This window comes from Tiliqua scincoides, chromosome 3 (genome assembly GCF_035046505.1).
Source record: "Tiliqua scincoides isolate rTilSci1 chromosome 3, rTilSci1.hap2, whole genome shotgun sequence".
Taxonomy (NCBI): Eukaryota; Metazoa; Chordata; class Lepidosauria; order Squamata; family Scincidae; genus Tiliqua; species Tiliqua scincoides.
In genome coordinates, this window is record NC_089823.1 from 86459849 (window position 1) to 86482895 (window position 23047).

Below are 23047 nucleotides of genomic sequence, written 5' to 3' on the forward strand. Positions count from 1 at the left end.
GCCTAACAGACCAATGAAGAGAGAGGACCACATTGGTCGCGTCCCCTTGAGCCACTGGCTACATTATTCCTTGGCAGGTCAATAGAAGGGGAGTAGAAATTGTTGGGGAGTAGCAGCTGAGGGGGAGGACTTTTGGGGATGAGGAAGGTTAGCAGGAATGGGGGAAGAGTGAATTATATTGCAAAAATGATTCAACTTCATCCAATGTGTTTGTGAAGAACTCTAGGTTCTGAATTAATCCAAAGCATGTTTAGGAGAACTCACCTGGTAATGAGCAGTGGGCCCCTTAGTGTTTCAGCAACACTATATGTTACTCTACATGTCAATCATTTCTTTGTATCTATCTAGCTGTTTCTGGGCCTCCATAGTCAGCCTGGTAATTTTATTTCAGGTAAATAAACATTTCCAGTTCATAAACAAATATGAATTTGCTTCTTGTTTAAGGTTTTCTTCTTTTTAGTGCTTCAAATGAGGGTCTCCAAGGCCACAAGAACCTCTGTGGTCAAAGATCTGAATAATATTATTTTTTCCTCTTTCCCAATAGAGGAGAAACCTTAATAGGAATGCCTTGTATAGTCATTTTAAAGGTCAGAGGTATTGAGGTTTACACCAGACTGAGACTATGAGACAGTATAAAAAGATACCATGTTCAGGAACTGCGTATAGTATTGCCACTAAAAATTGATGGAATTGTTTGCTCAATTGTTGCAGAGTAACAAGGTGGTTTTGCCATTATGAGGCAGCAAACATCCTTCAAGAGGTATCAGCAATTGCTAGAGAAAGACAATTTTAATCTCAAATGGTGTGCATATTGTCTTGCTCAGAGTTTTGCTGATCATTGTTGAAATGTATTATGTGACACGGTGGCCCTGGTCTCAACCTTTTTCCGAAACAGTAAATACCATATACATACAGACCCAAAAAATGCAGTGCAAAAGCAACGTAATATAATTAAGCAGTTCATATTACATTGCTTTTGTACTGCATTTTCTGGGTGTGTAAAGTGCTTCATGTGTATTGATGCTGTCCTTACCTAACCCTGTTTGGTAAGTACAGTGGGTCCTCTTTATCTGCAGGTTTGGAACCTGTGGATTTGACCCACCATGGGTTCTGAACCATTGGAGGGCCCACAGAGGATCTCTGGATATGACCTTTAGTTGCATCTTGGAGGTCTTTTGAGGTGCACAGTCTCCCTGTGCCTCAGATGGTGTGCCAGAGCCTTCTGCCAAGCACTTCCGGTTTTTGCTAAACTGGAAGTGCCTGTCACATGTGCAGAGAAGACTAGGCCATGGTTGAATTCCATTTTGTGGCCTCCATTTTGGGAAAAAGAGCTGAAGTTGCTAAGTGCCAACAGTTGGGAGGAGGTCAGGTAAGGCACAAGAACATTGTAAATGAAGAAGGTTCCATCCAGCCAAAGGTGCAAGGACATTGCATCAAGAGGGTTCCATTCAGCTGAAGGTGTGAAGACACTACAATCAAGAAGATTCCATTCAGCTGAAGACCCACCACTTGCTGGAGCTTCCTGAATTATACTGCAAAAATGATCCAACTTCCTCCAATGGGTCTGTGAAGAACTCTAGGTTAGTTCCAAATTAACCTGAGGCAAGTTTAGGAGAACTCACTCAGTAATGTGTTTCACTTAGCAGGATGGCATTGTACCCCAGTTTACCCAGCACTCTGACAGCCCAATCTTCACAAAATCTTCACAGCGCTCCTACAAAACCCCTGACTGCCATAGGGCAGCCAGCACCTGTCGTAAATAGTGCTCCGACAGTGAGCAAGTCATGCCTGCCCCATCCCACCCTATTAGTGAGGGAACCCCCGCTCGCCAGAGGAGGTAGGATGATGGGGGAGATGGGAGGTGGAGGTGGGAAGGGGTCGAAACCAGGTGTGAAGTGAGCTGTAATGGGCGAGGCCTGCCAGCGCAGGTCTGAAGAGACCCATTGTAGGTCAGGAGGTTTTCGTGAGGGTAAGGGGATTTTACCATTCTCTACCCCTGCTGAAGCCTCCTGACCAGCCTCCCCCCATGGCTGCAGTGTTTGGCATTGCTGCAATGGTGGGGAGGGGGTACAAGAATAAGATTGGGCTCTAAAATAGGTAATTTCTCTTCTTTCTTCTTTTAACTCTCGTAAAAATTCCCCATGCTTTCTAAAACCCTCCATTCCCCATTGCCTGTTTTAAACAGGATGCCTGTTTTATAGGGCAGCAGGAGACCAGACAGGTCTATACAGCAGGACAGGTTTATACAGACAGGTTTATACAGCAGGAGACCAGACAGCCCAGGATAGGTAAATGAAAGAACAGTTTTAATAAAATCAATATTATTTTGGAAAACTGTCTCATGGTTATTGTAGCCTAATTAGAAGCACTTTGAGGTTGTTCGCTCTGCTAACCAATCAATGCTCCCCCACCCCAACAGCCAGTCACTGCATTTTGGTCTCTGTTGATATCAATCCCCCAAATTAGTCTAATGATGGGCTGGGCAGACCCAGATTCAAGATTGTGACTGTTTGCTTGTGCATGGGTAGGCACACGCACATGTATATGAGGGCAGTGTTGGTGACAGCTGAGAGGGAGTGGCTTGCCTAGGACCACCTAAAGCAGCCATTTTCAACCACTGTACCGTGGCACACTGCTGTTCCGTGAATGGTCTACAGGTGTGCCGTGGGAGTTTGGGGGAGGGTCATTACTTAGTAGGGCCACTGGGGCATGTGGGCCCCCCACCAACAGCATGGTGTGCCTTGTCAATTGTTAAAAACCGATGGTGTGCCTTGACAATTTTAGTATCTTGTCAGTGAGACAAAAAAGCTTGAAAACCACTGACCTAAAGAGTTCATGACAGAAGCGCGATTTGAACGGAGGAAGCCTTGATTCATTATTTGATCTCTCAGCCACTGAATAGCACAAAATATTTCTATATTACCTTTAGACCCCACCTTTGCAGAACTCGGCAGCATCCATAGGTTTGCAGGTGATAACCCATCCATGTGCCTGGCATATCTATATCTGCTGAGCTTTAGCACAGTGATTGTATCATGTGTCCTCTGACCATGTCCAGAGATTCCACTATGTGGAGCCATTCCTAAGAAATCTTCAGCATGCGAAAGTGACATGCTATGACTATCTCATCCCATCAACCAACAGTGGTGGTTCTGCCATCTGCAATCTAAAATATTAGGGATATTATTTAACGCTAAAACAGCAGCATTTGCGGGGACCATTTATCAAACACAAAGCCTGCTTCCCAACTGAAGGAAGGGCACAAGATAACAGCTGTTCCTTTCCTCCTCGTTTGATATCTAATTCATGGAACATACATAGCAGGATGGAAATACTGGATGACCATCCCAAAGCTCCCACAAGACAATTGGAATCTTTCAAAGGGCTCCAGATCAGTACTGTATATCAAAAAGATTTAATAAGGGGAAAAGATGCTGAATAAAGTTGAATTTTGTTAATGCTTGAACTAAATATTGTCAAATGACCTAAACATAATTCCTCTTTGTGTCAAATGTGAAGAGAATACATTTGAGGTTCTCAATTAGTTTAATGAATACACCAAGGAATCTAATATTGCTTCTTGTTAAACTTCTTGAGATTTATCAAGACTGCTATGAATTTATATCAGAGACTGTCAAGACGATTTAGTTCACAAACCCTTTAGCAAAAGCCCCAGATTTTTGAATTATAAAAACACTACTTAAGATACAAATTAGATAGAATTTTTTTTCAGTGATGCAGCCCTTGAAACTCTCTCTCTCTCTCTCTCTCTCTCTCTCTCTCTCTCTCTCTTTCTCCTGTGAAGGATTTAGGTGGAGCACTTCTACGATTAAAATAATTGCATGTTGTATTTGTAAAAGAGAAAATATACAGGCTGGGACTGTGCATGCATCTCTAAATCTGGATAAGATCAAATCTAAGCTCTACTGTAATTCCAGAGCAGGTAGTTCAGCAGGTCTAGGCTGACTGAGATTATAATGTTTTGCAAACAACACCATGTCCCTTTGTATTTGACCCACTGGGTCAGGAGGTTGGCTGTGTCTGACTTGTAACCTGTTTACATGGTAATTGCAAGTTGCCACTGAGTGGTGACTGAGAGGGGTGGGAAGTCCTGCATGGAGGGTTCTGATGAATTGATAGTATCAGTGGCTTGTGCAGGTTCCTGAAGGCCCATGGGCAGTGTGGGAGCATAATGCCTGCACTTGTAAACTGGCCCCCTTCTTCTTCCGCCATTACTGTATGGCAATGGCAGGCAGAAAGTACACAGGATTTTCTCTATAGGAATTGCATCAGTTGCTGCAGGTTATATTAAGTCACATATTGCATGCTTCAGAATAGCCTGAGAAGCTTGTGGACCATGAGGGCACCTATTTGTGCCAACTTGCTATAGGATTGCTCAATATCTTCTTGACTTGTGTATTATTGTGCTTTCCTAAAGTTTTTATATATATCCTCACACTAGAAACCTAATAGGATATCCCTGCCTGATTCACACTGCTTATTCTTTATTAATCTGTATCTTACATCACTTATCTGGGGAATAACTTATCTGGGGAATACATCACTTACATCCCTTATCTGGGGAAACATGCTCCTTGTTTCACTCTGTGTCAATCTCCAGCATAAACAAATGTGGCCTGCAGCATCATTCCACTGAAAAATTATTCCCCATTGTACTGCCTAAGAGCCCAATCCTGTGGTCCGCGCTGCGCCTCCACGGCACGGACCACAGTCGCAAATGTGCCATAAGGCACATTTGCGGGGCTTACCACCAGGCTCCCGCTGGAGGTGGCTCAGCTCCAGATGGCGCTGAGCCACTGCCCGGCGGGTGCCCACGTTCCACAGCTCGGTGGTGCCTGTGACCGCCAGGCTGCGGAACGGGGAATGGGGGCGTTCCTGGGGGTGTGGGGGAGGCGTTCTGGGGAGGGGGGAAGGCATGGTCGGGGGCCTTCCTGGGGGCGGGGGAGTGGCGGGTCCACAGAGCCAAGCTCCGCAGGATCCAGGGCACTCGGGTAGGGCTGCTTACCCTACATGAGCTCCTTCACTGTAGTGGCGACCAAACAGTCACCGCTAAAGTGAGTAGTCCCATTGCAGGACTGCTTCCCTTACTCGGGGGAAGGGGACGAATGCCCCCTTCTCCCAAGGAGCCTCCTGAGGTAGCACAGGAGGCTCTGGATCCAGCAGGAGCTCTTTGTGGAGCCGCCAGGTCCCGCAGCTCTGGGCAGCTCAGGATTGGGCTGTAAGCTAGGAGTATTTTGCTTTGTTTAGCAGCAAAGAACTTAATTGATGAGCAGTTTAAGAAGCTTTCCAAATCCTATACAGCTGAATCACTCCTGTAATCTCTCCTTACAAAGTCTTAGATCTGAGGTATCAATCAACTCAGATGTCATCTTTGCTCTGATCTAGCTAAGTGTGCTAAGCCTTGTGTGATTTACCTTGACTGACATGGACATTGCTTCGGAAACCACAGCAAAAGTGAACCTGACCAAAACAAGAAGTAGAATTAAGAGGGGCTGTTTGCAAAATAAGACAGAGGGCAGATGAAATGGAGTGGGCGACTGTCTCTCAGACAAACAGGAAAAATTTGCAGATCTGATATACTGTGAAGTCCAAATCTTGTTTAGGCTCTTGGATTACTACAATGTACAGACAGGTAGATCTTTAGGGGTAGAATACAGAGAAACACAGAAGTGGCTTTCTGCCACAAGATACCTTTATCTCAGAACACTTTCCCTTGGATAAGAAGTGACAGCAATGCCAAATCAACTCTTGAGAACTGTTGCTTAGGGGATATGCCATCTGGCAACTGCTGAAGAGTGCCAGAGTGTGAGGAAGGCATGCCATGAGAGGGAGAAATTGGGAAGGAAATTACTCCCACTCCCTGCACCTGCTTTCTGAAGACATCAAAGGAAACAGAAACCTACTGGAATCCGTCAATGACATTGCAGGGCTTTTCTGAGGGAAGGCAATCCAAATACTGGTTTCAATGTCCTCATCCTGACTCTTGTATGAAGGCTGTGACTGGAACCCTTTAGAGGAATCTCTTCAAAAGCTTTAGATTTTGAGTTGGGGTGTCCTATTTTAATTTTGACCTAAGGTAGTTTTTGTTTGCTTATTCTACTAAGCCACTGTTTCTCAAACTGTGGGTCAGGACTCACTAGGTAAGTTGCAAACCAATCTCAGGTGGGTTCCCATTCATTTCAATATTTTATTTTTAGTATATTAGACTTGATGCCAACATGGTTTGTGAATGCATCTGGGGAGATCTGTACTTTTAACAGGCTACAATGTATATGCTTTTAACAATGACGAGGCTTACTCCTGGATAAGTGTGGATAGGATTGCAGCCTAGGACTGTTAAAAAATTTCCTGCTTGTTGATGCCACATCCAGCCATGACATCACTTCCAGGTTAATGACATCACTTCTGGATCCTGGCCCCACCACCCTGCCATGTCCTTAAAGTGTTTGCTCTGAAATAAGTGCCACATAAATCAATGGGCTTTACTTGTGCGTAAGCAGATTTAGGATTAGGCTGCCAACACATAATAATTATCCTGGAATATACGCATCAACATTATCATCTCATCAAGAGTCAAAGAAGGTACTTTCAGTTTTATTGTAGATGATATTCAAAATGAAATATAACCTTGGTTTCTAAGGAAAACAAAGAGGTCACTCATAACTGCATTTTAATTTTGTAGGAAATCTTCCATTTCACTTGTAAAAACACAATGTGGTCAGCTGTTTGTTCTCAGGTTCATTTTTGCTTATATTTGATCACAGAAATGCAAAGTATTTCTGAAAAATTTAATGAATAAGATGCGTCTTTACAATGTCAACTTGTTTAAGTATTTCAAAGGCTGCTGAGCACAACAGCATCAAATGCCAAAACTCCACCTCAGAATTTGTACCTTAACACAGAATGGAGAGCAAATATTTTAACAGCCACATCCTATCCCCTGCCAGCCCAGATCACAAAGCGCCAGATGGGGAACAGCAAGCTATGCAACTTGCTATGGAAGGGGATGACCAGATGGTCCAGGAGAGGTAAAAATATTTTTTTACCTCCCTATAGGCCACCTGGCCTCTGATAGATCTTCTCAGAGCTACACCAGCTCTTTTGCTTGTGTGTGAAGATTTCTGGGATTCCTGGGAGATTCTCGGGGCTGTAAAGGGGGGGGGGATAGGATCTCAGAGGATGCTGCTTCTGCTGCCAAAATCCTTTTCCTGAACCACCCGCAGCCCAACTCACAGCCCAATCCTGAGCTGCCCGGAGCTGCGGGACCTGGCAGCTCCACAAAGGGCTCCCGCCAGATCCAGAGCCTACTGCGCTACCGCGGGAGGCTCCTCAGAAGAAGGGGACATTTGTCCCCTTCCCCTGAGTAAGGGAAGCAGTCCCGCAATGGGACTACTCACTTTAGCGGCGACTGTTTGGTCGCTGCTAAAGTGAAGGTGCTCATGTAGGGCGAGCAGCCCTGCCTGAGTGCCCTGGATCCTGTGGAGCTCGGCTCTGTGGACCTGCCTCTCCCCTGCCCCCAGGAACGCCCCTGACCACACCTCCCCCTTCCTGGAATGCCTCTCCCCTGTCCCTGGGAACGCCCCCATTCCCTGTTCCACAGCCCGGCGGTCGCAGTCACCGCCAAGTTGTAGAATGCGGGCGCCAGCCGGGCGGTGGCTCAGCGCCAGCCAGAGCTGAGCCACCTCAGGTGGAGCCCGGTGGTAAGCCCCACAAACATGCCTTGCGGCACGTTTGCAACTGTGGTCTGTTGCAACTGTTTGCAACATTTACAGAGGCGTGGCACGGACCACAGGATTGGGCTCTCACTCTCTGCCTTGAACTACCATGATCTTTCCTTGATCTGACCCATCACTGATCTACCTGCTCTGGCTGTGGTTTGTCAGAGAGCCAGTGTAGAGTTTCCCAGTTCCTGTGCCATTGGTAGTCAGCCACCTGCTGTTGGAGTGGCTCATCTGATGGCGGGCCTAGCCTTGCACTGATAGATTACACAATATAATCATGACAAAATCCTTCAGTGTAAGTTCCTGATAGGACTGGGCCAAAAATCTTTTTTTTTTTCCCCTGACTCCTAATATCTTGTCAGAAATGTCCATTTAAAATAAAAAGAAGGTGCTCTCAATATTCCTTTCCTTCAAGGCCACAGGCCAAAAACCTAAAAAGACAAGAATACCAGATACTTCTTGCAAACATGGGCTTCTACATTATTTCACTTTAGATGTGCTAGTGTACAATGTTAGCAACAACCAAAAAGCCTGTCAGGACTATAAATTCTGACAATATCCTTTGTATTTCTGATTTTCTACACTTGCAGTCCTGAAATCCACACAAACAGTTCATTTGTTCTTTGGGGGAAAGTGCAATACACGACACTACCTTTTAAAATCTTTCCATGTGCTGGCATTGACACAGAAAGAAATAATGTTTGTATGAAATCTCAAACATCCATTTCCTATTGTGCACAGTACAATGTTTGAGCACTTTTTTTAAAAAAAGTATCATCCATTTTAGAGACTCTACACTACAGTATTCTCTCATAACATGCAATTGTCCAAACTGATTCTGTGTTAGTAGTCTCTGATCACTCAGCATGAAATTTCAGCCTTTTGGAGTAAAACTGCATCTGATTTTAAAGAGCTCATTGCATGATTTCCTCTTCCCCAGAGTCTTAAAAAAAATTAAGGTGCACAATTTTGCTTAGGGAATGCATTTCTTCAGGTACTAGTAAATACAGTTGATGTTCTATCTACAAGCATAGATACATTGCGGCTATTGCAAAGAGTTCCAAAGTAGATATATAGAAAAGTTCAGGTTTTAGATTTAAGAAATCAGATGTGTAGAACTACATAAGAACATAAGAAAAGTCCTGCTGGATCAGGCCCAGGGTCCATCTAATCCAGTTTCCTGTATCTCACAGTGACCCACCAGATGCCTCAAGGAGCACACACAAGCCCACAGAAACGCGTGTCTCACTGCCACCTCCCTGCATCTAGCATTCTATTTATGGTCACACTCCCCAAAGAAGACACCAGATTGCAACTGGGTTTAACTTGTGCTACTTTATTAAACACAGCAGCCAATTTTTAATGTATGAAGCCTACTGAACACACCTCCCCTCCCTCGCCAGTCTGGGGTAGGCGAAAAAACTGCCATCCATGGCCAATTTGGATGACAGAAAAAAGCTCCTACCTGGCCCTCATAATGAATGGCCAGCTAATTTCAGACTGTCCATATCCATCATGGCTTGTAACTGGTAATGGAGATTTCCTCCAGAAATTGGTCCAATTCTGTTTTAAAGGCATCTAGGATGGATGCCATCACCGCATCCTGTGGTGTTCCACAGACTAATTACACACTGGGTATAAAAATATTTTCTTTTGCCTGTTCTAACTCTCCCTACACTCAATTTTAGTGCAAGTCCCCTGGTTCTGGTGTTATGTGAGAAGGAAAAGAGCATCCCTCTATCCACTCTATTGATCACCTGCTAATTTTGTATGTCTCAATCTCATCCCCCTTCAGGTGCCTCTTTTCTAGACTGAAGAGCCTCAAGTGCTACAGCCTTTCCTCATAAGGGAGGCACCTCCAACCCAGTAATCATTTTGATTGCTCTCTTCTGCACCTTTTCTAGTTACACTATGTTCTTTTTAAGATGTGGGGACCAGAACTGAACACAATACTCAAGGTGCCGCCGTACCATCGATTTGTACAATGGCATTATGATATTAGCTGTTTTATTCTCAATTCCCTTTTTAATTATCCCTAGCATGGAATTGGCCTTCTTCACTGCCACTGCTCATTGGGATGACACTTTCATCGAGCTGTCCACCAGCGCTGCAAGATCTGACATGTCATAGACAGCTCAGACCCCATTAGCCTATATGTGAAGTTTGGAATTTTTGCCCCAATGTGCATTACTTTACACTTACCTACACTGAAATGCATCTCCCATTTTCCTGCCCATTCTCCCAGTTTGGAGAGATCCTTCTGGAGCTCTTCACAATCCCTTCTGGTCTTCACCACTTGGAAAAGTGTGGTGTCATCCGCAAACTTGGCGACCTCACTGCTTAGCCCTGTCTCCAGGTCATTTATGAACAGGTTGAAAAGTACTGGTCCCAGAACAGATCATTGGGGCACACCGCTTTTCACCTCTCTCCATTGTGAAACATGCACTACATGTGCATCAACTATAAGCTTTTGATGTGTCCTGACAGTATAATAATAATAATAATAATAATAATAATAATAATAATAATAATAATAATAATAATAATAATATACCGCCTTTCTGGTCATCAGATTACTCCTCTGACTTTATTCAAGGCGGTTTACATAGGCAGGTATTTCTAAATCCCTCAAGGGGATTTTTGCAATCATAGAGGTTCTCTCTTTCAAGAACCAACAACATTTCAGAATGGATCTTTCTGGTTTGGTCTCACTTTTGGCCTCCCATGCAGGCTGACAAGCAGCTCCATCTCTCACATGCAGGGCAGCCAAGACGCTTCTTGCTCACACCAAGAGCAGGTGGAATCACTCAGCTGGGCTTGTCAGCTGCTTCAAGGTCTTGCCATTCTCAGCCGTTCAGGGAGCTGCCGGTGTCCTCAAACTGGCGACCTTCTGATGTTATCTTTGGGCTAACGGAGGCTCTACCCTCTAGACCAGACCTCCTACCAGTATATTATCAGTATAATAATTCTGATACCCTACTCTCCAAGGGCGCCTGTGCAAAATGCTTTTATATAGAAAAATAATGGACAAATTTGGATTAGACTGGCCTCTATCACACGAGGAGAAGCATGTGCACATGTGTACCCCCTCTACAACCTGGGTGCTGTTCCACAAGTGAAACAGTCACATAGAGTGGGAATGGGATTTCTAAACTGCCCTTCCCTGTGCAATGTGACACTATTTTATAGTAGTACTAGCTGACATTCGCATTCTTTGAAGTGAGTAAGAGCTTTTGCTTTTATCTATAGATTTAAACCATGCAGTATGGGACTGTTTGAATGCTCCCCCCCAGGCACAATTATTTGGTGGTGGGATGGCAAACTCATGGGGGAAGTGTGTGTGTGTGTGTCTGTGTCTGAGAGAGAGAGAGAGAGAGAGAGAGAGAGAGAGAGAGAGAGAGGACACACACACATACACACCCTCTTTGCACAACAGAGGGGTCAGTCATCTGAATGCTTGTGTCATCTGCACCAGTACAATTGATAGAAAGGGATCCTGATAATAGTTTCCATGTTTCCCAACTTTCATGTGCTTTGCTTTTGAACTTTGGCAAACAGGCCCAACAGTATAAACTAATGAGAGGGCACCAGTATTTGGTCATATATCGAGCAAGTATGCCTTACTTACTAACACTTTTTCCATCTAAGGGAAAAATGCCCTTGGCAAGCTGGGTTGCTGTGACAATCTGTGCATTTTAAACTGGCTCCATTTATTCACTTATTAGAAATACTCCCCAAAGTATGATTAAATCCAAATAATGTTTCCACATATTAACCACAACCTTCTTTTCCAATATGCACTGGAGCCGATATTTAAAATATGGTACTCTCAAATGAAATAACATCTTTGGGAATAATTGCATAAATGTAAACAGTTATTGCTTGTAAGGGTGTACACACTAGTTAAAATTAATGGCATGATGAGAAATCAGTTCTAATCCACTGAGGATGGAAATAAAGAGACTTAAAATTATGCTTACCCTGGCAGATAAAAAGGAGCACATGTAAATCATCTCTCCATTTGCCAGCTTCACTAATAAAGTGGAAGTATTTGTCAATTATGCTCTATACATCTGCTTTATGGTGCCTAGTGTAGAAATGTGAAAAACTGCCAGATTTTATATTCCAATAGTCTCTATGAAAGCAGTATTGATTTCTGTACAAAAGGCTTTGTGGCAATTGCACTCTTATCGCTTAAAATTATTGATGATGGGGGCTGCTTCATTATGTGCTCTCTTGATGGAGATCTAGGGATGAATCTACTGGATATGTTACTTTATGCCTGGAAATTCACAGTGCGATACCATAGTCTTTCGAGACTGAAGGTTGCCAACAACATGCCTGGAAGAGGCTGCTTCTGTAAGGGCAAACCATGGAGTATTCAGCACTGTTTTCACACAATCAGGCAAAGTCACAAGCCAACCCACATCAGATATTGCAGCTGGAATGTGGAGCTTCAATGTGGAGCAGCTCACCCATGAATAAAGCTACACATGGCCAGATGGATCGAGGTGACAGAAGCAGGTTTCAGGTCTGGCAGCTGCTAAAGCCACCTGTAAAAAACCAGTTGCCAGCAACTTCCTGTGCCCTCTTGTTACGCTCCTTGCTCTCAGCAGCACTTGGAGGGTTCTTCGTGCAACAGCAGAGAGGAACAATGATGTCACTCCAAAATGACTTTCCACATTTTTCTCTGCTTGCAAGAAGAATTCATGTGAACATGCCTCATATGGACCGAGACCACTGCTCAATCTAGCTCAATATTGTCTAAGTGCCTGAAGGCAGCTCTCAGATGGTTTTGGAAATGTCAGGGATGGAACCTGGGACGTGTGTGTGTGGGGGGGGGGGGCAAGTGCTCTGCCATAAGCTATGACTCCCTCTCCTAATTCAGGCAGCACCTGAAGACAAGTGGATGGGCAGGCAGCAGAATGGTCTCAAGGAAAGGGAGATGGTGGATGTTTTCATAACCAGCAGTAGTTTTTTCTGTCACCCAGAAGCATTTGACCACCAGTAAACTCAAATATGGGCTCCAGCATGAACTATGTGGAAGTGATCATCTTTGGGAAGAAGATCTGCTTTAAACCAGCCCATATGAATACTGATTCTTCAAATTTAAACCAAGCTCAGACTTGTCAGAGGTACTTGGTGACTAAATCAGACTTGTGAGGTACTTGGTGTCTAACCAATTAAGGATTAATCTAGCCATTAAGATATGCTAACTGGGTTTTTTAACTGGACTCAAAATGTACTCAGGTAGCTACATTCCTGTATGGCACGCTAGCAATGATTGCCAGGCTTGACCCCCCTATCAGCCAGCAGCAGGGCTTTGCTGCCAGCTGATTGGCTGGCTGGCCTTAGGGGGTGGGACGACTGAGCCCGATCTGGCGCGCAGGCGCTAGACCTGGCTCAGTTCCGCTCCTCTTTCATCCTGCCAGACAACAGATGATTCACTTGTCATTTTGTATTTAAATATACGTCTGGTCCCATCAATGATCACAGTATCTCATTGACCTAAAATCAATGACCCAAAAGACTTCAAATGATTGACCTCACAGAACTGGGCAGGACATGAGTTTGTAGCTAACTGGATTGTGTGTGCTCCCATAGTAAGTTATGTATTTTGACTGACATTTTCTTTAGACTTTTTATAGTTATTGCATTGTGGGAATATTACATAGTTGCTTTTAAATCAGTTACCTATTCAATTCAAGTGCTTGTAGAAAATGGATTGTTCAGCATGACCTAAACTACTTTCTCATAAGAAAAAAGGACACTTTTTTTTGCACCTTGTTTCATAGTATCTTAAATGTCCTCAGCATTAACTAGGCTATTACATCTGCAAAGAATCTGCAGTAGAAGAGAGGGAATTTATATTCTTACTATTTTTCTGAAGGCATAAATACATTTTTGTTATTTTCCCTTAAGATATTCTATAATAGGAATATTTTAAATCTTGTTAATAAAATGAATAAAGAAGATGCCTCATAAACAGCTGTGGGAAAATGTTAGATGATTAATGGCCCAATCCTAACTCCCATTGGTGTGCACGATGTGGTGCTGCTAGTTGCATCATAAGCACCAATCAGGGACCAGGCCAGCTCAGAGAGGTACAAAAAGAATAATGTTCCTTACTTCTCCAGCCACTATTTTCTCCCCTACGGGACTTTTTCAAATCTAAACCAGCTCTTTTGCTTCAGATGTAGAGTTTTTGATAAGACTGCCTTATGCCACCATGATCTGTCCCATCCCACCCCAATCCACCCTTTATCCACCCTGCTTCCATGCTCTCTGCCTGCAGAACCCCACTTGCAGCTGGTCTGCAGGCAGTGTGTGACCTTCCAGGCCATATACTAGCAGTCAAACTCAATAGACTGGCCAAGCAACTGCATTCCATAGACTGTCCTATGCTGACAGACCTCCACCCAGTCGGGAAAACCTACTCAGCTCTTGGTTTAAGGCTTGCAGGTTGCTCTCTTCAATTAGACTTCTCACTAGCTTCTTTTTCTGTCTGTTTTATGTCTCCCTGCCTAAGCATCCATGACCACTTATTTCTCTTGCTTTTATTTTGCAATATGCATATAAAGTACTTTGTGTAGTACAAAGTACTTTATACGCATATATAATATGCATATATGTAATCCACATATAAAGTACTCTGTTTGAATGTGGTGTTTTTTTCCCCCATAGATCTGCTAACACTTTGTTGCCCTCTTCTCAGCCTATTCCAGTTTATCAATGTTTCAGTTTCTTAAAATGTGATGCCCCAACCTGGACGCAGTATTCCAAGTGGACTCTGGTTAATGCAGAATACAGTGGCACTACTTCTTCTGTGACAAATAGCCTTGCAAGCATGAGTGTTAAACTCGTAGTGGTTAACTGACTGGAGTAGGTCCCAAATTTCAGTGAGCAGCAGAGGCAAAACCAGAAGCAGCCTTTATAGGCTGTCAGTCTCCAGTGGTAAGTGGTAAAACGTTCTTCATAAACGTTTGAATCTTAAATAGAATCTTCTGGGTATCTCTATCCTGCCACATTAAGTGTTTAAAGTATTCATGTGTTATTTGTTTATGACTCTTAAATCTATTAAATGCTCTGCATTATTTTTAGCTAAATTTTGTTTTTTCCCCTTTTTGCTTTAATAATTGATATTGTTTTGGATACATAAATATGTCCTGAGAGTATTTGTCATTTCCTAATGTTTACAGTGGGGATTTTTTCCCCTTTAAAACAGTTTTTTTTCCTCCCTCTTCATATAGAAAATGCCTTCTCATATATGCACAGTTCAAACTGTTCCCAGATACAATATTTGGCAGCAGTTTGTGTGCCTGCTGAAAATGCAGCAAAGTGGAAATCTGTGGTTTAGGTTTTAGAATCTTACTCTTCACATGGATTCAGAGGAGGAAAAAAATTCTTAACACACACACCCCAGTAGATTTTTAACATGTTTTTAAAACCCCAAGAGTCGAAGTTCAGTATACATACTGCAAAACAATATACCGTATTTTTCGCTCCATAAGACGCACTTCCCCCCCCCCAAAAAAAAGTGGGGGGGGGAAGTGTGTGCGTCTTATGGAGCGAATACTGCAAAAAAGAGTGCATGTTGGGGACCTTAATGAAGGGGGGATCTTCAAGCCAGTTTATGATCCCATTCACCCTAATAAAGGGAGGGATCTTCATGCCAGTTTATGATTCCATTCACCCTAAGAAGGGGGGATCTTCATGCCAGTTTATGCTCACATTCAAAAAATGTCATTCAAAAAATGTGGCATTAGCAATGCCTTAGATGGAAGTGAAGATGGTATCTTATATGAAGACAGCGAAGAAAGTGATGTCAGTGATTGTGAGCAAATGAGCTTCATAAATTCTGACTCTAACGATGATGAGTTCTTGGGGTTTCCAGAAAACTAGAGTACTCAAACCTTTAAGTCTCTCCATTTGTTAATGACAGTGATAATGCCACTGTTGACTGCTGTTCACTTTACATGGTTCAAATGTTATTCTGTTATAGTTTATTAAATATTTTATTACACTATTTGGTTCAGAATATTTTTTTTCCTGTTTTCCTCCTCTAAAAAATAGGTGCGTCTTATGGTCAGGTGAGTCTTATGGAGCGAAAAATACGGTAGTATTTACAGCCCAATCCTAACAGGGCTTTACACTGCCAGATCTAGCTTTCCAGCAGTTTAAGATCCAGTTTGAGATCTGTGGCAAGATGTGCAACAACCATTTCATGCAGCTGAGCTGCCACTGCAAGCAATGAGTGGCTGCAGTGGGGCACCAGTGGTTCATCCACATCCCCTGGTGCTAGCAAGTCAGTGCAAGGGACAGGAGGGAAGTGGGGGTGGAACAGGGTGGGGAGGGAGAGAAATGGGGAAGAGATTGAGGCAGGGAGGAGGATATATCAAGCCCAAGGAAGGGGGCAGTATTGACAGTGCTGCCACCAATATCCTATCACCTTTCCTAGCCTCTATCTACCTTCCCAGGTCTACTTGGACTTGTGCCAGTGAAATCACTCTGGCACAGGTCCGAATAGACCCATGCAGGTGATGGTGGCTTACCCCCAGGCAAGGGAGCAAATGTTCCCTTACCTGAAGACCTCTGGAACTCCCCCTCCCACCAATGCAGCACACACTCTGGTGGCACAGCTACATTGGTGGGGGTAGATTGGGCTGTTCATGTTTGACATATACATTGTTAGTTTTTTGTTAACAATTATCATGAATACAAGGATTTAAATCCTGATCCGACTGTTTTCTTGGAGCAAGTGCTGGACTCCTTTCACACTGGAAGGTGCATCAAGCCAGTTCAATAGGGTTCAGACAAGTGTTGCAGCGGGGATGGGGATGTGCATTCAGATGGTCTTCTGCATTAGCAACACAGTGGAAGGTTGCTTATGTACATGGAACTTTCTTACTTGATTGGGGAAATAACTGACCAAAGAGGCACAAGTTACTGTTGTATGTCGAGGGGAGAGTAACTGTCCCTATCCATTCCAGCATAGCATCTTTTCTACTGGCTGTTTGCCAGTATCATTCTTGTGTCTTTCCAGTTGTTCCAAATTGCAACATGCCAGCACATGCAGCCTGGCCATCTCACAAGTGACAAACAGCTCACTCCAGAAGCCAGTGGCCACTGGATGAGTGCCAGCGCAGGTAAGTGTGTGCAGCGAGCAGAAGAGAAGGCAGGGGTGGGTGGAATGGACTGAGTTGTGGCCGGAACTGGGTAGCAAGGGGCAGCTTCAGCAGCAGCAGTGTCCACTGAATCCTAACCCTCTTCTCAGCCTCAATCCCCCAACCCTGGTCTATGTGGACTTGCACCAGTGATATTGCTGGTGCAGATCCAAGTACACCTGGCATGGGCTTACTCCAGGGCAAGGAAACAAATCTTCTCTTAACCCGAGGAGGTTTCTGGAGGTCAAAACTCCCCAGCAGGATACCACAGCTGCCACAGTGGTGCTGCTACATTGCCACATTGGGATTGGGCTGCTAGTTAATCTTCCAGAACTTTAGCAGTCATTCTAAGTGCAGTAGTTTTCATATCCTCAGTGGCATTGCTAGCGGGTGCAGGGGTGTGTGGACTGTACCAGATGACACACATGTGGGTGACATCGCTACCGTCCAAAATAGTTAAAATTCTATTCCATCATGTTATATATCATTAGATGCATAATTTTTTGCAGAATACAATGAAACAAACCACATTGGGATATCTCTATTCTATCAAAAGCCATAGTGGAAAAAAAACAACAGTGAGGGTGGGGTGATGATGCAATGCCACGCCTGCCACTTGGGGTGTTGCCATGCCCACTGCATGGGAGGAGGTCTATCATGGGGTGACAACTGGCCTCCCGCACCAGGTGACATAAACCGTCATGACGCCACTGCATGCCGTACTTCATTTGTGAAATGACTTGTGCAGCTATGTGCTCTAGCCCTCCATCATTTTTTTTAGAATACACAAGCAGAACTGTTTATTTGTGCAAATGGCAACATTATTTACATTGCACAGGCCTATAGCATTATGTCCTTTACATCCTTACTTGGACCTCAGTACTAAGCACACTTTCATATTGACTATAACTAGGATTATTTCTGAACAAACACGTGTATGATTCAACTCCTGGTTCATTTTTGAAAGGATCCTAAAGTGATTTGTAAAACACAAAGCAGAGTAGGAGCTTTAAAAATGATCAAACAAATTGGTGTTGCAACAAGCTGTTTTCTTTAAAAAGATGCAAAACAACACAGAAATTAATATTGATCATTCCGGGAGATAGACTAAAAGACATGCTGAGGGCAATCATCAGTATCTAGGATATAAATGGAAAGCTGCACACACAAACCAAGGACATCATTAAAAACTAGGACATCAAAGGTTCCAAACACATTCAGATGAACTTATTGGTCAATATGTTTTCCTTTTGAAAGAAGAGTCATTAGAAAAACCACCCTGCACATTTCATAGGGCCAGGACAATATCAAACCTATGAGAAATAATATGCAAGTAACTACATTTTTCCCATAGAGTTATTTTTGGTATTCGTAGGCAGAGAGAATGCAGTTAATAAAGTTTATCAAATATTAAAGAAGATGCACTCTCTGATGAAGTATGGAGCAGGAGAACAATATAAAAGGGAATAAAAACTGATGAATCACTGTCATTTGTATTGGCTAAAAAAGCAATACACAATCCTTTTCCTGCCAACATTAGAAATAAAAGCTGTTACTTTTGTATTAAATTGCTTTTTATTTCAGCAACAACTGGAGGAAAGTGTTTCTCCAAATGTTCCATGCTATTTATATTCATTCTATATTACTTCAGGGCTTGGCCTTATTCAATGACTTAGCAGTCTCTCAAACTCTATCCTTTTTACTAAATACAACATTCCTTCAAAACCATGGATATTTCAGTAGGTACTAAAGAGCATTCTTGTTCTGATTGGCATCATTGGAAGATTTGGGGTGCATCAACCAACCCCCCCATGTGATCAAAATCAAAACTAGACAACTTTTTTTTTTAACTAGACCAACTTTAAAAAAAATTTAATCATGACGATCCTGTGAAATTTGAGAAGCTAGAATGATCATTTCAGGTGCCATCCTTCCCTGAAGTCCAAAGTACATGAGGTATAGAACTCCTGATCTCTTTTTCAAATACATCCATGAGGGATCCAATTTGGATCAGGGCAATGGCAGGGGAAGGCCCCCCCCCCCCCGCACCAGCCACACTCCAGTGCTGAAGTTGTTAGTGGTCATAGAAGAAATTTAATTCACATAACATTATTCTTTGAGTTTCTCCCTCTGCCAATGTCAGTTTCGAGGGGGCAATTTCAGTAGAGAAATCAGGACATGGATCTGACTGCCCATGCGTAGACTGTATAAAGGGAGAGGTGGGAGAGGGTTCCCAAACAAAGTCAGACTGAAGCCCCTGATGCAAATATTGAGAAGTGGATCTGCCCGCATTGTGTCTGCCTGAAGCTCCAGGCACCAATAGGATGCCTGGATTTTTGTGCCTCTGCTCAGCGCAAAGGAGGAGCCAGGCAGTAGCGGAGCCATGGGGCAGGGGGAGGAGCTGTAAGTGCTGCACAGCTCCAAAACTCACTGTGTAAGCTGCTCTCCCCCCCCCCCCCACACACTCTAGAAGCCTGCCTGGGAGTGAAAGCAACATGGAGGAGGTGCCTCTGTGTTGCTTTCATTCCTTGGAATGGCCCCAAGAGCAAGGAGGAGGAGTAGCTTGCATGGTGAGATTTGGAGCTGTGCAGCACTTACAGCTCCACCACCCCTCTAGCTCCACTATTGGGGCCAGGTAACAGTGGATGATGTGCAAGACGTGCACTACCATAGATCTTCATTCTCTCAAGCTGAACCTTGCAAATTTTTACTTTTTGAAGTACATTCATTTCCTTTTAACACTTCCTGCTTATTAGTTACCTTTCGAGTTGAGTTGGCATCCTTCAGTCTCGGAAGACTATGGTGTCACGCTCTGAATGGTGGTTCTGGAACAGAGTGTCCTCTCCAGTGCATGAAGCCTGGGTAAAGTAGGTCTGGAGGATAGGCTGTTACCCATGCAGCAAATCCCCCCTCTCCACGTTGCTGAAATGGTCCAGTGGAAAGGCAGAGGCCAATACGGTTGGTTCCAGCGACATCGCAAGAGTTGCCAGAACGTGACTGTGTTCAGCCATGAACTGCCTCAGGGACTCCGGCTCCGGATTTTGCCTCGAGGTGGACTCCTGAAGCCTTTTCCATAACTGGATGTAGCCACAAGGCAGTGGAGGTTTGGGATCAGAGTTTTCCTTCTCTCAGATGAGCTGCCTTCCCAGGCTGACGAGCCCCATCTACCCGGTGGCTGTTTAGTCGCCTCTTACGACAAGTACAGCCAAACCGAGGGCCTATTCTTATCCCCAGCCCCCAGTTACCTTTATTACATTAAAAAGTAAGGGTATTAAGCAGTATTTTTGGCTTTTTTGAGTGCCTGTCAGGTGCTTGCAGATTCATTATAATATCCATATAGCCACACAAACATTATTTCCACTTCCCTATTTGTTGGGAAGCCAGGCAATTACATGCATGTGATGTTCCATCTACTTTTTCCGCTAGTTAAATTTGTTTCCATGCAGTTGTTCCACGCATTTGTCACACTAACCTATTCATCTCATCAGGCATTCACATGCTGAGCTCCTTCCTGGGTTCATTATTGGAAAGAAAAATTCATCCTAACAACTACATGGGTGCACCAGAAAACATAATGCAAGAATAACTCAAGTTATTCAGAATATGTCAGCAATAAAATGTCTAATAGGCCACATTTTTTAAAAGTAAATAAAAACAATGTTTACTTGCCTCTTCAGTCTAGATCTTAGATTCTTGAAGCCTACTCACTTCCATGGCGCCATTGCCAGAAATATCCATGTGCGTTAAGACTTTAAACAAATGCCTGGTTATACTGAACACCTAAGGATCTTTATGATAAGAACCATAAATCAGAGATATAATCCAGAGAGACCAGGAAGTATATCATAATTGTTTGTAACGTTAGGCCAGTTTGAATGATTCTTGCTTACCCAACTGACCTCACATGATTAAGGATACATGGGCTCACATTGTGCACATGTCCTGGCCCCTTGTCTCATATCCTATGCGCTTAAACCACGCTGGGAGTCATGCAAACATTCCAACCCATACTTACCAATACTAATTTTAAAGTCGCATTAGCAGCATGTGTAAAGAGGTGTTTAAATGGCCCACACCATTAAGCAAAGTGGCCCAAACCCAGAGGATGGAACAAGGACATTAGCGCATACTTTCTTAATAATGTGAGATCAGTCAGAATAATCAGTCAGTTATCCAACCAATTATATTTATGGAATCATAGCATATGCAGAAGTATGGCGTACATATAGGGGCATACATCCCCCTATAATATCAAAAATACTAGAGTTCCTTACAGTAACAAAGTCCAAACTTTGCTGTTCAAACCTTTGCTATCCAAACCTGATTTTGCAAACCTAACATTTTTAAAAATCCGACCAGCCAATTATTCACAAGTCAGTCCATCAACTTGTGTATAAACTACAGAACATTGCTGAATTGCTCGTAGAGAAGAAAGCAAATGCTTCAAGCCTATCTATAATACTTGAAAGCCAAATTTCATCGATTTCATCAGAATTTATTTTTAAGTAACACATTTGAATTTGGTGAAATGTGTGAAATCAGAAAATCAGGTGAAAATCAGAACATTCTCAGGCAACTTCTGTTACTTCTGTTTATCTTTCTGTTCTGTTATCTGTTTATCTTACTTCTCAATCCTAATGGAATATAAGATAAACAAATCTTATGTGTTCAACCAGTCCAAACTGCTTAATGGTCATTGGAACAGTAATTAGGCCAATACATGGGGCCTGGCAGCTGCAAGAAAAGGTATTAATTAAGAAAAGGTAAACCACATTTCTCAAAACATTGCCTTTTTCTTCTCCCCTCTTATGTACTATCTACATATGTAGAGATATGTACTATCTCTATTCATTTCAACATCTCAGAAATTTTCCAAGACTTACAGCCCAATCCTATCAGATGTGCACAGGGGTTTATGAAAGTGGAATAGACAAGGGGTGCTAGTCAAAGGTTTGTGTACTGGTACGTGCAAAGCTCCAGGAAGTTATCTCTACTCCAGTATGAGCAACAAGTATGTTAGAAGCCTGCCAACTCTGGTGAGACAAAAAGGATACTGCCAATCTTGCCCACAAGGATAGTGCCAATTGGCAATTGCTGAAATGGGCAAGTGGAAGCCCCCCACCCCAACAAACCAGGAGGTAAATACTAAAAGCGGTTCAAACCTGGAAATGAAGGCACTGCCAGTTCTTTATCCTTCTAGCCCTCAGTGTTAGGCCGCTGCTCAGTCAAGGAAACAGAGTCTTTGAGAGGGGCTGAATAGACAGCATCAGGACTGGATGTCTCCTTGGACAGCTTGTGCTCAACTGCATGCCCTTGCTCTTTAGAGACCTCTAACTGCTTCAGGCCTTAACCCTTTGATTCCCCCAAAACAGCAACCCTGTCAGATAAAGTCTGAATTAGCGTGGTTTTAGCAGGCTTCAGAGGAAGCTGCTGTCCAGCCCCAGCACCCCCAGATGCTTCTCCCCCATCACCATGGCCCAGTTTGTGAACCTTCCACTCCATTACAAGACCATTAATACAGGCTACAAGGACCCTAATCCCCTCCTCCTCATCATCATCTAAGGACGAGGGCAGTTGCACAGCAGCAGGTGACATCAGGGAGTGTTTAAAGTGAACTCCCACACACAAATACACGCACACGTACCATGGCAGCAGCCCCATTTCCTTCCGCTGAGCCGCAGTGGGCTTTTTGAAGGAGAGGACTCGACTTGAGTCCTATTGAGTCACGAAGGGGTGACTCTGCGACTTGGAAAGTGCTCCCGTTATGACTAGTTTTTGAGTCGAGTCATGGAGGGCAGAGACTCTATTCTTGACCTTAGTTGTGCCATGCTGGGTTTTCCTTTCCCTGCTATGATGTTACTGGGCCTTAGCTCAATAGTTTAATTATTCTTTTTCAAATATAATAGAGCAACCTAAGCTCGATTGGATGCCACTGAATTATGTGCCACTGAATTCCATGGGGCTTACTCCCAAGTATGTGAAGTAATTAATCCCTGCTAATTGGGTAAGAGGCACTTTTTTCAGTGGGTGCTCCTTTTTTAGCAGGGGGAGAGTAACTGGCCCACCTCACCCCAGCACTGTCTGTTCTAGTGGCTGTCTGCTGGTATTCATTTGCATCTTTTTAGATTGTTAGCCCTTTTG